The sequence below is a fragment of the Notamacropus eugenii genome, chromosome 3 (assembly GCF_028372415.1).
Source record: "Notamacropus eugenii isolate mMacEug1 chromosome 3, mMacEug1.pri_v2, whole genome shotgun sequence".
Classification (NCBI taxonomy): domain Eukaryota; kingdom Metazoa; phylum Chordata; class Mammalia; order Diprotodontia; family Macropodidae; genus Notamacropus; species Notamacropus eugenii.
This window is the reverse complement of record NC_092874.1, coordinates 453,332,277-453,347,278: the sequence shown is the minus strand read 5'-3', so window position 1 is coordinate 453,347,278 and position 15,002 is coordinate 453,332,277. Positions and strand designations below refer to the sequence as shown.

At 40.0% G+C, this 15,002-nt stretch overlaps 1 protein-coding gene across 3 annotated transcripts in view; it reads right to left on the bottom strand.

Annotated features, from left to right (window-relative positions):
* Nucleotides 1-15,002, bottom strand: part of MDFIC2 (MyoD family inhibitor domain containing 2) — a 158,384-nt gene that overhangs the window by 106,182 nt on the left and 37,200 nt on the right. The gene's annotated exons all lie outside the window — the stretch shown is intronic.

The following is a 15,002-nucleotide window of genomic DNA, read 5'->3' as shown; positions in this document are numbered from 1 at the left end:
AGGAAAGAATATGACCAAGAAGGAATACAGATTTCCAGATTCTAAAACTGAAAAGAAGTCAAGAAGGCTGAGGATTGAGGAAAAAGGCTGAAGATTTAGCACCTGAGAGCTCATTGGTAACCTTGGAGGATGTTATTTCAGTAAAATGTTAACTGTTGTTTGTCTTTTGTTTTCCCAAAGAACCGGTGACATCATGGGTGATGTTGACTTGTGTGTGAATTAGATTTAGGTGAGGCAGAGTTGCACAAAGTCGTCAGCCTCACTCTCTCTTCCAAAATCATTGAATTCCAGGAGCAAGACAAAAGTCAAGATAAGCGGAGGTGGCCTGAGATGACCTTGGTGTCTTTGTTGCCTGACCAAGTTGTAAGTGCTCTACGGTGTCTGCTTCAGGCATCTTCATGGCCATTGGAACAAGTTGTCTCTTCTGCCTACTCCACTGGAGGAAGTCTTCGAGTGCTTGAGGTAGACATCCCCAACTGACTGACAGCTTTGAGTTACCTTCAACCTGGTTTAGCCCATCTGCCAAGACTGTTTTATAGGGGTGTAGCCATTATCTATTAGTCAGTTTCTTAAAGCCACAGCTGAAAGTCAAGTGTCTGGTAGACACCAAAGGTGGAATAACAGCCCTGAAAAGGGCTTGGCAAGCCCTCCTACCAGAGGTGCTAGTCCTTCCTGAACACCTCATATACTCAGAGGGTTGAGAAATGAAAGGAAAGTGAAAAAAGAAAAGAAGAGTTATGGAGTTGCTATTGTTTTTTTCCCTAGGAGTTTGTTTTGGGAAAGGGATAAGAGATGAAATAATGTGAGGAGATTGTAGGATCATGGGAAGCTTTTTTCCCCTAAGGTGGGAGAAAATGGGGCATATTTATGGGGAGCAAGGAAGAAGCATTAGAGACAGTGGAACCAAGTCAAATCAACTCAACCTAACAAGTATTTATTACCTTGTGCCAAGTGCCATACTAAGTGCTGGGGAGCGAAGAAAGGTCAAAACAACCCCTGCCCTCATGGAGTTTCCATTCTAGTTGTGGACATGACATGTAAACAAGTATGTACATACATGACAGCCACAGGCTAAACTGGATGTAATCTCAGAGGTAAGATGCTAGTATTGAGGGGGACCAGGAAATGCTTGTTTGCAGAAGGTAGAATTGAACTGAGACTTGAAGAAAGCCAGCGAAGAAGAGATAGTGCATTGATAAAGAAGACATTCTTCTAGATGAAACAGAAGGGAAAATGATTAAGGATATGTAGAAGGGATGACCTTGAAAAAGAAAGAAAAGGAAAAATGCTACCTCTTTCCCAAAAGCTGGATAAAGGAAAATAGTGGGGGATAAAATAAAAGAGTTTGGGGATATAAAATAGGGGATGAAGGAATTTTCAATTAATGTTCTCTAGTTTTCCTGTGAAACAGGAGGTGAGAGCTGAGAGGAAGATAGGAGAAGGTGATATGGGAGGTTTAAGGAACAGGACATTCATTTGTTAGTATGGGTTTAAGCAACTGCTTTGTAGCACTTTGTAATGAAGGTGAGAAAGTACTTCTTTTCCCTTTAATGTGGTGGACAAAAACAAATAAAAAATAAATGGTACTAAGCTGAAAGCATCTATGAAGGTACCAGCTTGGTTGTGCCTATCTGTCAACAATATAGAGTGGTCAAAGATATTCAGTTCAGGCTTAATATTCTTTGGGCAGCTCGAAAACTAAGACACAACATGGAGTGGATGGGTGGAGTCATCTGGGCAAGCAATCAAGATCGTAGAATCTTGGTACTGCCACTAAATTTGCTATGTGACATCAATAAAAGTAAGATAAGCTAACACTTCTGTAGAGCTTTGAAGTTTGGCAAGTTGTTGACAGATATTATCTCAGTTGATCCATATAAAAACCGTGGGAGGGGTTCTTATTATTCCTATTTTACAGATGAGGAGCATGAGGTTGTGAAGGTCATACAGTTAACCAGTGTCTGAAGCAAATTTAATCTCAGGTCTTCCTAACTCTAGATCCAATCAATTGCACCACCTAGCTACTTGTGTGGCTTTAAGTAAGCCACAACCTCTCTGGGTTTCAGTTTCCTCATTGGGAACATGGTAGAGTCAGGTTAGCTGACTGGTAATGGGGGCAAATTGATTTGAATTGAGGACAGAAGTGATTCAAGAATGGGAGCCTGAGGCATGACCACTTCTAGTGAGGTTCATGTAAAATGGAAATAGAACTCAGGGGAGTTCCATGATGGGGGAACTGGAAAGCCAAGGGGTTTGATGGGAAGTAGATGGGACTGAACCAGGTATTCCAACGTTCTGGAAATATATGATTGGGCTATTATTACCACCTCTTTTTTTCATAGACCTCTAGCTGTTCAGACATGTTTAGATCATGAGCCTAGAACATCAAATTCCTGTGGAATAACTTCAAACTCTAAAGCTTTCTCTAGTGCTCCTATTTCCTCCTATGCCCAAACTCAATGTGAGCCCCATCTCAGCCTTCTCCTACTTAATAATCTCTGTCCTCTCTTTCCCCTGTGACCTCCAAGAAACTCCTGTTGTGGCACACTGGGAAAATGATTGGATTTGGTGTCAGAAGACCTGAGTTCAGATCTTAGCTCTGCAACTTACTCTACTTGTGACGCTGAACGATTTACTCCCCCTCTGAGGTCCTCAGTTTTCCTCATCTGTCAAATAAGGAGAATTGAACTAGACAAATTCTGAGGCCCCATCCAACTTTTAATTCACCATCCCATACTTTTAGACTTTCTTTTCTCATGAAGAAAATTAAATTTTTTTCCTTATGAATTCAACATGCTTCAAGAGTAAAAACAATATTAAGGAAAGACAAAAGTATATGGTATATAAAACAACTTATATAGTTTCTAAATACATTATACTATTCTACAAAGTATTTTACAAATAGTATCTAATTCGTTCCTCATAACAACCCTCTAAGTTAGGTGGCATTTTTACCCTGATCTTACAGATATGGTTAAGAGGCAGGCTGAGGTTAAATGACTTGCAGAAGTATCTGAGGCTGGATCTGAACTCAGCCATTCTTGATACCAGGCTGAGTTCCTTAGGCATTGTACTACCTAGTCGGCAGTTCTAGGATCACTTCCATCTCCACTTCCCATCAAACACTGTGATTCTTCAGTTCCTCCATCATGGAACTTCCCTGACCCCTATTTCCATGCTACATTACCCTCACCCAGGAATTCTCATGCCTTAGATACCCATTCTTGCAGTCATTCCTGCCCTTTGGTTCAACTGAAGTTACCCTAGTTGCCAGAATTCCCAGATACAAATGAAAATAGGATGGCACAGTGGAAAGAACACAGAATTTGGAATCAGAAATCCTGTGCTTGACACCTGCCTCTGCCTGCATAGCCAAGTTCCTCTGACTCATTGAGCCTTAGTCTTCTCATTTAGAAAATGGGGAGGTTAGACAAACTGACCCCAAAAATCTCTTCCATTTCTAACATTTTTTGTGGTTTTGATAGCAACACAGGATCCCATTCCCCAAACTTTTTGCATTAGGGTCTTAGAGGAAACAAGCCACTTTCTACACTGGCCCCTGCCCCTGTCCTGCTCATTCCTCAAAGCTGTCATTAGGGCTGGTGCCAAAAGAAGTCCAGAGCCTTGCATTTGTCTGTAAGGAAGATGAATAACTTTTCCTCCACTGTGAACCTGGATGTTTGTGAAAAGGCCTGCCAAATCTCTGAGTTACTCAAGTGATCAGGGAGACATGAAAGGCATGCATGAGCTCTCATGCAGATGTGAATGCTTGTCTCCAGAGGTTGAAAAACAAGTTTGTTAAGCCCTCACAGTTCATTAAGTCTTACTTCGACTCAACAATTTCTCTGAAGATTACTCTGAAGAAAATATGTGTTTATACAGTACTTATCACTCCTCTATTCTTCTTAAAAAATGAGATGCTAAAACCTTTAATCCAAAGGGAAGGCTTGAAAGCCACAGGATGGGATCACAGGGTGGTTGCTTTCTAGGACTGTATCCATGTGCTTGTCACCCTCCTGAGACATGATGAGGAGTAATTAGTCTAAAGAAGGGATATCAGGCAAATAGACTAGAGCCTCCATAATTAGGGGTGGGAGTGTTGAGGGGAAGGTCAGCTTGACTTAGGGAAAAGTCTGAGATGCAGCATATTTGGAGGGAAAGGCTTCATTATTATAATTCTCAAACATCCCTCTGAAGGAAGGAGAAGAAAAGAGCTTTGGTCCACCCCAGGATCATAGATTTGAACCAGAAGAGATCAGAGAAGGCAACAAGTCCAACTCCCTCCTTTTACAGCTTAAAGAACTGAGGCCCAGACATGGAGGCCCATGCACATACCATGTTCAGTGTCTTAAGAGTATTTTGCAAATTTCTAAAGAGATAGATGAAAATTATTTTCAATCAGCATATTCATAAGACAAATGTTTGGGCTGTAACTAGAAGGTCTATTGTTTGGGTCAAGCAGTACAAAATTCAGTTTAGTGGAAAAAGGGGGTAAGACCCTAGAGAGAGACCTTGGGCCTCAAATTTGTGGCCTGATGGAATGAGACAGAATCCCGAAGACCAGGTCCCATCAGAAAAGACTTCAAGACTCCCCAAGCCTGCTGTAGGGACACTGTCACCAGGGGAGGGCAGTGCATCCCCATAGGTTAGTTTGTTTTTTTAACTAACTTTTCTTGGTAAAAATCTGCTACCACTCAGTGCTAAAGGAATACAAGTGCTATTAGTTTCCTTATATTTTGCCACCCTCAAAGGGAGAGAACAGGATCAAAGGTTAGCTGGGAGGGACCTTAGAATACATTTAATCCCACCCCTTCACTTCATAGATGGGCAACTCAGTGCTCATGGAGGAATAATAATTTGCCCAAGGTAGCAAGCATCAGGGCTGGGATTTGAACCTGAGACTTCTGACTATCCAGCCAATGCTCATTCCACTTTATCCCAGGGCTAAGTTCTTTATATTCTCTCCCTAGTTCCTGCCAATTGCAAATGGTGTGAATTGACCTTCCTTTTAAAGTTAGCTCATTTTTCCCTTGTTCACTCTATACATTTACTTAATTAATATTCATTAAATGTTTTCTATGTGCCCAGGACTGTGCTAAGCACTTAAGAGATAAAAAGAAACAAAAGATGATTCCTGCCTTCAAGGAGTTTGCTATCTAATAAATCTCCTTCCCCTCCCCAGGTAGGAGAAAGACAGTCTTTAATCTGCTCCCTTCTTCCAGGAACCTTGCTAACTAAGAAATTTGTGGAATCATTCAACACATATTGATAAAGCACCTGCTACATGTTAGGAATGTCATAAGGCACCAGGTATACAAAGATAAAAATGAAACAATCCCTACCCTCAAGGAGTGTACATTTTGTTGGGAGTTACAACACGTGCATCACTAAACATATATAGAAGAATAGCCATAGAGAATGGGAATATGATTTCATTGATATAGAAGCCCTTCAAGTGAGGAAATTCCTTCTCCCAATACAAGTCAGAAAGTCCCAATGACTTCTGTAGAGGGAAATACCTGTGATTTGGCTAAGTGATAATCAATATGTGTCAAGACACCGTATTTGAACCTAGGCCTTCCTAGCAACACTGCCTGCTTTCTATCCTATACTAGGGTATAAAATAAATGGAAGGTAATTTTGGGAGGAGGATACCAGCAGGTGATAGGACCAGGAAAGGATTCATATAGAAGGTATCACTTGCGATGAGCCCACTAAAGAGTGGGATTGTCAGTGGGAGAGGTGAAGAAGGAATATATTATCAGCATAAAGGAAGACCACAGATGGAGTCTACAGGAATCTGAATGAGTGAGGTTTGGCTTTCTCTGAGAGATGTTGCAGACTGGAGATCTCACCAGGGACAGAGGAAGGAGGCGGTGGAATTTGAATCAAAGGGGAAGTCTTTCTTTAATGGTCCATGAAGACTTTAGCAAAGACAAGTAGTGGAACACATGAGTGGTCTTGCTGTCTTCCACTGCCTGGAAATCCCTCCTAGAGAAGCCCCACTTCTTCAGATGGCGATGATATCATTTTACATATAATCTACTTTTTGTTTATTTTCAAGCTTACCAATATTATCTTAATGACTTATGGAAGGGGAAATATGGGTGATGTAAATTTCTTCCCCCAGCACTGGCCTCATCCAAGCACATTAATGATTATTTGTCAAAGTCACACTGTTTGCTTACAAGGTGTGAAGGCTTTTTAGACATTGTAATGACAGCTTTTGATTCACTTGATAATATTTAGAATAAGCCGTAAAAGCCGATCTCTTAGCGAGCAGACCGCTTTTATTGGCTTTTAGTGCTATTACTGCTGTCATAAGTGGTAAATTGGCCTAATGTAAGCAATACTGCTGTGTCATACTGAAAAAAACCCACTGTTTCATTTGGAGTTTCTTTCTTTGACGTGAAGGTATGGCGGCCCATGGGAAGAGGTCTGTTTTGCTCAATCTGGAGAACAATGCCAATGGCGCTGTCCACGAAGCATCACTGAACACAGGACGGGGTGAACTAGGAGGCACACAGCACTGTGGTTTGGACACATTCCCTTAAAGTGTGATCATGTCTATGTGTTTAAGTCTCAGTTATTTTCAGTAATAAAAGAGAGGAAGTGTGCTTTTTGTGCTAGATAAAGAACTGACCTTGGGTTAAGAAGTCCCAGGTTCAAGGTCTGCCTTGGGCACTTCGTAAATGTATGTTGCAAGACAAATCACTTAACCTTAGTGCTCTAGGCAGCTGTCTAAGACTCTAGATTGCTGATGTGTATCACCACTAAAGGATTTTGCTCCTCAAGAGTTTCCTGTACCAATAAAATCATAGGTCTAGGCCAATATGGACAATTTAAAAAATCCTCATTTATAGTTCACTTTAAGATGTGTTTATATAGTTACAGTGGGATGCAGTCAAATGCTATGTAGCCTGGGAATTCAGACTCAGGAATGGGGTCATTCTATGAAGACTTAAGAATTAGAAGTGATTTCGTTGGCCATCTAAACCATCACATATCAGAAAATGAATCCTTGATACAAGATACATGCTGAGTTTTCTCTTTCCGAAGTCTTCCACTACCCGCTACCTCTATGGCAACACATTCCATTTATGCATAACTTTAATTGCTTGGTAATTTTCCTTCTATCGAGATTAAATTGGCCTCTTTTCCAAATCATTGCTTCTGGTTTTATCTTCTTGACTTGAGAACAAGTCAAATGCATTTTCCAGATGATTGGACTTCACATACTTGAAGCCAACTATGATGTTCCCATATCCCTACCTAAATCCTTGCATCCTCTATGTCCAAACATGCTCTGCTCCTTCAATCAATCCTCCTATAGCCCTTCATATCATCCTGGTTCATAAGTCCATAGGGTAAGATTGGGGGAATCAAGTGAATCAATTAATCGTTTTACCCCAGTTAAAGTAACTAAGAAGATACTCTGCACTGGGATACCTTTATGAGTTGAGAATACCTCTACTCAATCAATGAACCAAAGGTTCTAAACTAAATGTGAGAAGTTCTTAATTAAGTTGGAAGGGGAAAAATGTTTCTACTCAAAGAAATTAAATTTTGATCCATGGATTCACAAGAAATGTGTAGGTTGAGGAGACTTTGTCATCCTTTGGCTAAAAGAGCAAGCCAGCTTGGAACTCAGTATTCTGATGGTGGGTCAGTCTAGAGAAGAGGACAGATTCAGCCCCTGAAAAGTAATGGTTTGGGGGAATGGAAGAGAAAACCTCTATTTCCCCTTCATTCCTCTGACCCTATGAGCTGCAAACAATGAGATTTGGGACTTCCTTTCTATTTTTAATGTTTCTGTGACAACAGTGCCTTCATTGCGAGCCATTCTAGATACAGTGAAGGAAGGTGGCTGCAGGATTCTAGAAAGAGCTCTGCTCAAAGACCCCTAAGAGGAACCACATGAGACCCTCAGGAAGGGAGAAGGGAACTTCCAGCACCCGGTAGTAGTGTTTTCCTTTTGCCACGTGTTTTCAAAGTCTGAGCCCACTTTACCCTGGACTCTGCATGTACTTGTGGAAGAGGATAGGTATTATATGCCAACTATTATTAACTTAGCAAAATACCTGTTTCCAAAAACTTAACAGAATAATTGACATAAACTGATAATCAATGGGAAAAGAAAACAGCAAAAAGTCATGAGAAATAGCATTAGGAGGATTGCCTCCATTCCTTATGGTTATCCCTAGGACTCTGAGTGAAGAAGTAGCCAGAAACCCTCTAGAAACCTGGTAAAAATGGGGGATTGAATCATTACCTCCAGAGATTATGTTTTAATTAGATCATAGATTTAAAGTTGGGAGGGACCATGGAGGCCATCAAGTCCAACATACCTATTTTACAGATAAGGAAACTGATACTCCAAGAGGCTAAATGATTTGTTCAAGATCAGAAAATGAGCAAGTATTTGAGGTGGGATTTGAATATGTCATCCTGATTCTACTATGCTCTTTCTGCTATACTATGTCTCTTTGGACAAACTGCAACTTATCATTATCCTTACCAAAATATGGTACCCAGAACTGAATGCATAACTCAAGATATAGTCTTACCAGGATAGAGCTCAAGGGGATTGTGACTTCTTAATTTCAGGAAGATCTGCCTCTTGCTGCAGCCCAAGATCACAAAAGGAGCTGTGAAGATGGCCATTTTTTCTTCTGTGTCATAACTCAACTCCCCAAATCTACTTTATTCTTAAAAGAGATAATTCTCTCTGAGGTTATCTATACAGCCCTTTCAACCACAGCTGAAGATGAAATGTCTTAGTTTTGTATAACCTGTAGCGAAGGGGAAACCTGTCATTACCAAGCAAACCTAGTTTTCTATGGAGAGATTCATTACCAGAAGATGAAGATTATTGATTTTTTTAATGAGGGACCTTAGAGATAAGTCTCAAACCCCAACTTTACAGTTAAGTAAACTGATGCCTAGGGACTTAATTAGACTGGTCTCACTCCAAGGGCCATGCTCTTTATATTCTACCACAGCATACAAATTATAGCGATGGAGACCCAAATAAAGAGATAAGCCTACAAAATTGCCTTCTATATGAAATTTTCTTCTATTTCTTCAGTGATTGTGCTATGGTTTGAAAAGAGATAGCAGATTCTTAGAACATCATAATTTTTGCTTCATCAATCTACAAAGAGTCCTTGAACTGTTGGTACCACTAATTTGCCATCTCCAACCAAGGACCAATTAGTATATTTAATATAGGATGACCAAAGAAAGAACGTCTGATAACTCAAGGAGATTCTCCATGGATATGGCATCATTAAGACCTGAATTCCAATCCTGTTTCTGATACAAGCTATATATCCTGGACAGTTTACTTAATCTCTCCATGCCTCAGTTTGCTCATCTGTAAAATCAGGAGTTTAGCTTTAGCAAAATTCTAAGGCCTCTTTGGGATCTATATCTATGATCTTCTGCTTACAGTGCCTGGTACATGCTAGGAGCTTAATAAATGCTAATTGACTGGCTAAATCTATGATTTAAAAATTGATGCGGACAGTAGTCACAAAAGTTTGCCTAGCATTATCCCTTGATCATAATAGTTACAAAAAATGGTTGTTGATTAAACGAATAACTGATCGATTGATAATGTGGTAGGGTTACAATCTCCACTTTGGGCACAGGGGGGCCATCCATACTAAAGAACTCATTCCTCATTCATCTATGAGCACCTACCCCATTACAATCTTAAAAGAACGATTTATACAAAATGAAACAAAATAGGAATTATTAAAAAAAATGCCAGTCCATCCCTGGCCCATTCCACAAACCTCCATCCATTCTGACCTTTCACACGAACATAAAGGGGAAAAAAACCCTTTAATTTCTTCCAACCATGACTTCAGAGTCGTGACATATGGGCAGTGGTTGGCTGAAGCATCGAGCTACCCTTTGTTTTAGGGGCTAATTAGCTAAATGGCTTTCCTTTAGTACGACCTTGAAAACAGCTTCCTTGGCCTACTCCACGAATGCAAGTCATTGTGCTTTCCTGATGGTATTTATCTCACCAGGGAGACATTAAATAGAAACAGGCCTATCAGGCACCTTTCACTGTAACCCAGGATGTTTTCATTTCTTAATCTCAATTTCTTTAATTGTCTTATTATTAAAGTGGTAGATAAATGTCAGCTACAGTACTTGTGCTCCTTAGTGTTCCCAGTATTTCAGAAAGCAAGTCTTACCTAAAGTTGTGAGCAAGGTAGAATTTATCTGGGACAACCTCTGGTGGCACAAAGGAGAAAGCGCTAAGCCTGGAATCAGGGAACACCTGAGTTCAAATCTGTCCCTAGGCATTAACTAGGCTGTGTGGCCCTGGGTAAGTCACTAAATTTGGATTTGCCTCAGTTTCCTCATTTGTTAAATGGTGATGATAATAATAGCGTCTACCTTTGAGGGTTGTTGTGAGGATCAAATGAGATAATATTTGTAAAAGTTTTTAGCACCATGCATGGAACATATTCTCAATATAAATGCTTATTTCATTCCCTCCTCCAGAATACTATTGAATAACTTCTTTTTCTCCTATTTTCTGTCACCCTCTTCCATACTTCAGCACCTCTAGAGAGACATTTTGCTGTATGGAGCATGCTCTGTACGTTTCCTTTCCCCACTTTCCACCCAATATCAGAGACATAACCATGGGACAGCACATTTAGATAATACTGACAGTACTTGTCTCCTTTTAACAATATTATAACCAAATAATTTGTCATCTAGTTAATGAAAATGTCTGCATGATCAAGGTCAAGTTCTTAACCTCCTTGGATGTAAGTTTTCTATAAAACTGGGATAAAAACTCTGGTACTGTTGTAAAGTTCAATGAGACAAGGTTCATAAGTGAAAGGAAGAGGAGGAGGAGTAAAAGAAGAGGAAGAAGAAGGAAGAAAAGGAGGAAGATGGACATATGAAGGGAGGAGGAGGAAATCCGCCATCACTAATCTTTCTTTCTTTTTCTTTCTCTTTTCTCTTTTTTCTTTCTTTTTCTTTCTTTTTTTCCTTCTTTCCTTCCTTTCTCCCTCCATCCATCCCTCTCTCCCTTCCTCTCTCACTTCCTCCCTCCCTCCCTTCCTTTCCTTCCTTCCTTCCTTCCTTCCTTTTCTTCCTTCCTTCCTTTCTTTCTTTATTTCTTTTCTTCCTTCCTTTTTCTTTCCTTCCTTCCTTCTTTCATTCCTTTCTTTTTTCTTCTCTCTCTTTTTCTTTCATCTCTTTCTTTTTTCTTTCTCTTTCTCCTCCTACTGAAGAGAAGAAAGAGGAGGAAGAAGAGAAGAAAAATATGAAGGAGGAAGAAGGAAGAAAGGAGGGAAAGCTAAGTGAAGGTGGACTTCCTCCTCCTCCTCCCTTTGTACCTACCTACCAAAAAGTGAGGTCAATTTACTGCCCACTCTAGGTGCAAAAATTGTTGGTTGCATCTCTGATCCACCATGTTCAAAATGTACCTGTTCTTTACTCATTTTTCTCAGAGTCCTGCTTGGTTAATTGGGTAAACTAATTCATTCTACTGTGACAACCTCTTGTGGGTGTATTTTATCAGAGGCATTCTAGAAATAATGCCTTAACCCACTGTATGAGAACAAGATCTTGGGGAAAATTCAACTTGTGTAGCAGATGAATCTTTAGTACTCCCCAATTCCCACCACTGATAGGCCCAGTGTGCCAGTGAAAAGGGTTACTTGTGACTTTCACTTCCATTGTTTATGGCTCTCTTTTCTGTGGATAGGGCACATCTAAGAAAACCTTCTCTGAATAAGAAAGAGAAAAAAAATCACTCATTTAGATTCAAATTTTTGAAACCACTAAATACCCACAAATCCTCTTTCCAGTAGGAACCTAGCATAATTTTAAAGAGCTGAATATTTAAACTGGCCACAGAGCTCCCTTGGATCGGGACTTAGTTGTGGATTCCTTAAGGATAAAGGAGAATTTCACTTTGATATCTGCCTCTTAGACTTCACCCGGCGCCCATTCACAGAATGACTATTTCCCATATTTAGAAAGGACTTCAGAGGTCATTCACGCCAACCTATCCCAAAATAGAAAACATCCTATGTAACAAACCCAACAAATATTCATCTAGTCATTGATTGAAAACTATATACATATGCAATAGATTTTCTGGACAAGATGTTTCTGATTTTATTTATTTTATCTTGGTTTTGGCCATTTGGTGGCCTTCCAGTTTTATCCCTAAGTACACTGGAAAACATCTGGTTTAGCCAGATCTGATGCCAAGCTTTCTGCAGACCTGTTTTCTATTTTCTAAGATGATCCGTCTAATAATAAGAATCACTTTCCAAACAAGTTTGTATCTTGCATTGTCTTAGTTGCCATTTGTCTCTACTTGGCAAAGAAGCCAAGTATTTTCTAACTGAGGGAGTTTTGGAGGTCTTTCAACCTTCTTGCAGTGGAAATTGTTTTATATTTGCTACTTCAGTAGAAAATGTACCATTCTGCGTCAACAATCCTCCTTAAGTCATTTCTGATTTTTAGCATCTATAGACTGTTTGGATAGAATAGGTTGGAAATGTCACTATATACCATATCTTTTCACTCATTTGCTGTCAGTTTTGACCTTAGTTCTAACAGAACAGGATTTACCAAACCCAGATGTCTGATTTTGAAATGATTTGCATATAGGTAACTAGTTACTTCTTGTCTATTGAGATATAGCAAATTTAATTTTTTTGTGTGGTTAGCTGCTGGGTGCTTACACTATTGAGTAATTTCCAGCTGCCTTCTTGAAGAAATATTCACAGATGGTGCACTAGATAAATTGTTTCTGACCTGGAGTCAGAAACACCTGAGTTCAAATACACCCTCATATACTTATTGACTAAGAGACTGGGAAAATCATTTAGTCTCTTTTAGCTTCAATTTCCTTACCTGTAAAAGGGGCATTACTAATAATAAATCTACCTCTTGGAGTTGTCCTGTGGACCAAATGAAATAACACATGTTTATCCCTTAGCAATAGCTAAAGAATTCAGCAGCCCGTAGTCAAACAATTGATGAAGAACCAGAGTGTACTCAGTAGGGTGGTCCTCACATCACAGTTATAGTCTGCTGCCTTAGAGTATTTCCGGTTTGCTAAATGATGCCATAGCTTGTGCCTTGTTAGCCTAGCCTTTGAAAGCCCTCCATCACCATGCTAAGGTGAGGAAGCATGAGAGGACTTTAGTGGAAAATTTTGTCCTTTGTAAGTAAATTTTCTGAAAAGTGGTCTTAGGAGTGTTTTGCCATGTCCTCTTCCAATTCATCTTAGAGATGAGGAAACTGAGACAAACGGGGTTAAGTGACTTGCCCAGTGTCACACAGCTAGCAAGTGTCCGAAGCCAGATTTGAAGATGTCTTTCTGATTCCAAGACCAGTGCTACAGGCACTACATCACCTAGCTGCCCCTCCCCCCCACTTAGTTGGCTACTGAGAATTGTCTTGATAGGTGGGCTGGTGGATGATGGCTTCACCTTACTGTTTATTAAGTGTAGCAGCTCTTACTTATCCGTGTTGCCTCTCTTTGCTGATGAAAGATATGTGAAGCCTCCATAACCTGCAGAATGTTACTGAAAACCAGTGGCAAGTTCCAGGCAGGTGACAGTAATGTGTGAAGCTGGCCAACAGCAGCTTATGCAGAGATTCAGAGGCAGGTCCTGCTCTAAACCTCTTGGGCTCAAGGTCCTATAATGGTATCAGCCATGAAGTTAAAAAAAGTGCTTTCCTTTCTTTTTCTTCTAAACTGTTCAGACTAAACGTCTTAGGGCTTTTTTCTCATTAATTTAAATATTTGGAACAATTGGCAATTTAAACATATAGGAAAATCAAGTCATATAAAGACACGGTTGAGTTAACTATGGCCATCAATTTAAGCTAAGCACCATTAATAGGGTTAGTCTTTCACTATGTCTTTTATTATTTGGATTAATTAAGCTGGGGTTTTGTTGATGGAGCATGGAAGTCCTCCAGCTTCTTGAAGTATGAGGTTGGGAACTATCTGCTGTGCTCCTCCTTCTAGGGCAAAGATCCTTAACCTGGTGCCTGTAAATCCCCTATGGAGTCTGTTAATGGATTTTAGGGAGCCTGTGCACTTGGTAGGGGGAAAAATACTTCTTTATGTAAACTAGCATTTCTTTCACTTATATGTTTAAAGAAAAAATATTCTGAGAAGAGGGCCACAAACTTCCCCAGAGAGCCAAAGAAATTGAAAAGGCTAAGAGGTGTGAAGAAAGAGTGTGGATAGCTAAGCTTGTGATTATCTTGTAAATAGTGACTTGCTTCCATAACTCTCATATCTTGAGGAAAGTAATTGTTCCCCTCTCAGAAACTGAAATCCTTAACAACCAACTCCAATCTAACTAATCAGCATTTATTTTTATAGAATCTCAGAATTTCTGATTTGGAAAGGGATCTCAAAGGCCACCTAGTCAAATTTATCCCCCGTAACACAACCACCCCCTACCCCATGACCAAGAAATCACACAGATTTTGCTAAAATCCTTCCAATGAGGAGGAGCCCACTACTTCCAGGGGAGTGGGGGATAGTTCATTACACTCAAGGATAACACTAATTGTTTGGAAGCTTTCCTTTTTCTTTTTTACTGACAACAATAAAGTTACCTCTTTGCAGCTTCTACTCATGAGCTCCTAGTTCTGCAGTCTGGGCCAAAACAAGTCTTATTTCTCTTTGTTAGGGCAGTCCTACACATGACTTAAGTACATTAAAGGCTTAAAAATTTAAATACTCATCATTCCTCCTTGCCTTCCCCTGCCCCAAGTTTTCTGTTCTTCAGGCTACATAACTCAAGTACCCTTAGCAGATTTTCGTATGGTATAGACTATAAGCTCTGTATCTTTCTTTTTGCCCTCTGTGGACTGTAGACTGTTTATCAGCGTCCTTCCCCAAATGTATCACTTACAGTTGAATGTAATCTCTAGGTATTATCCGAATACAGCAGCACACACTGAGACTTTCATCTCCCTGT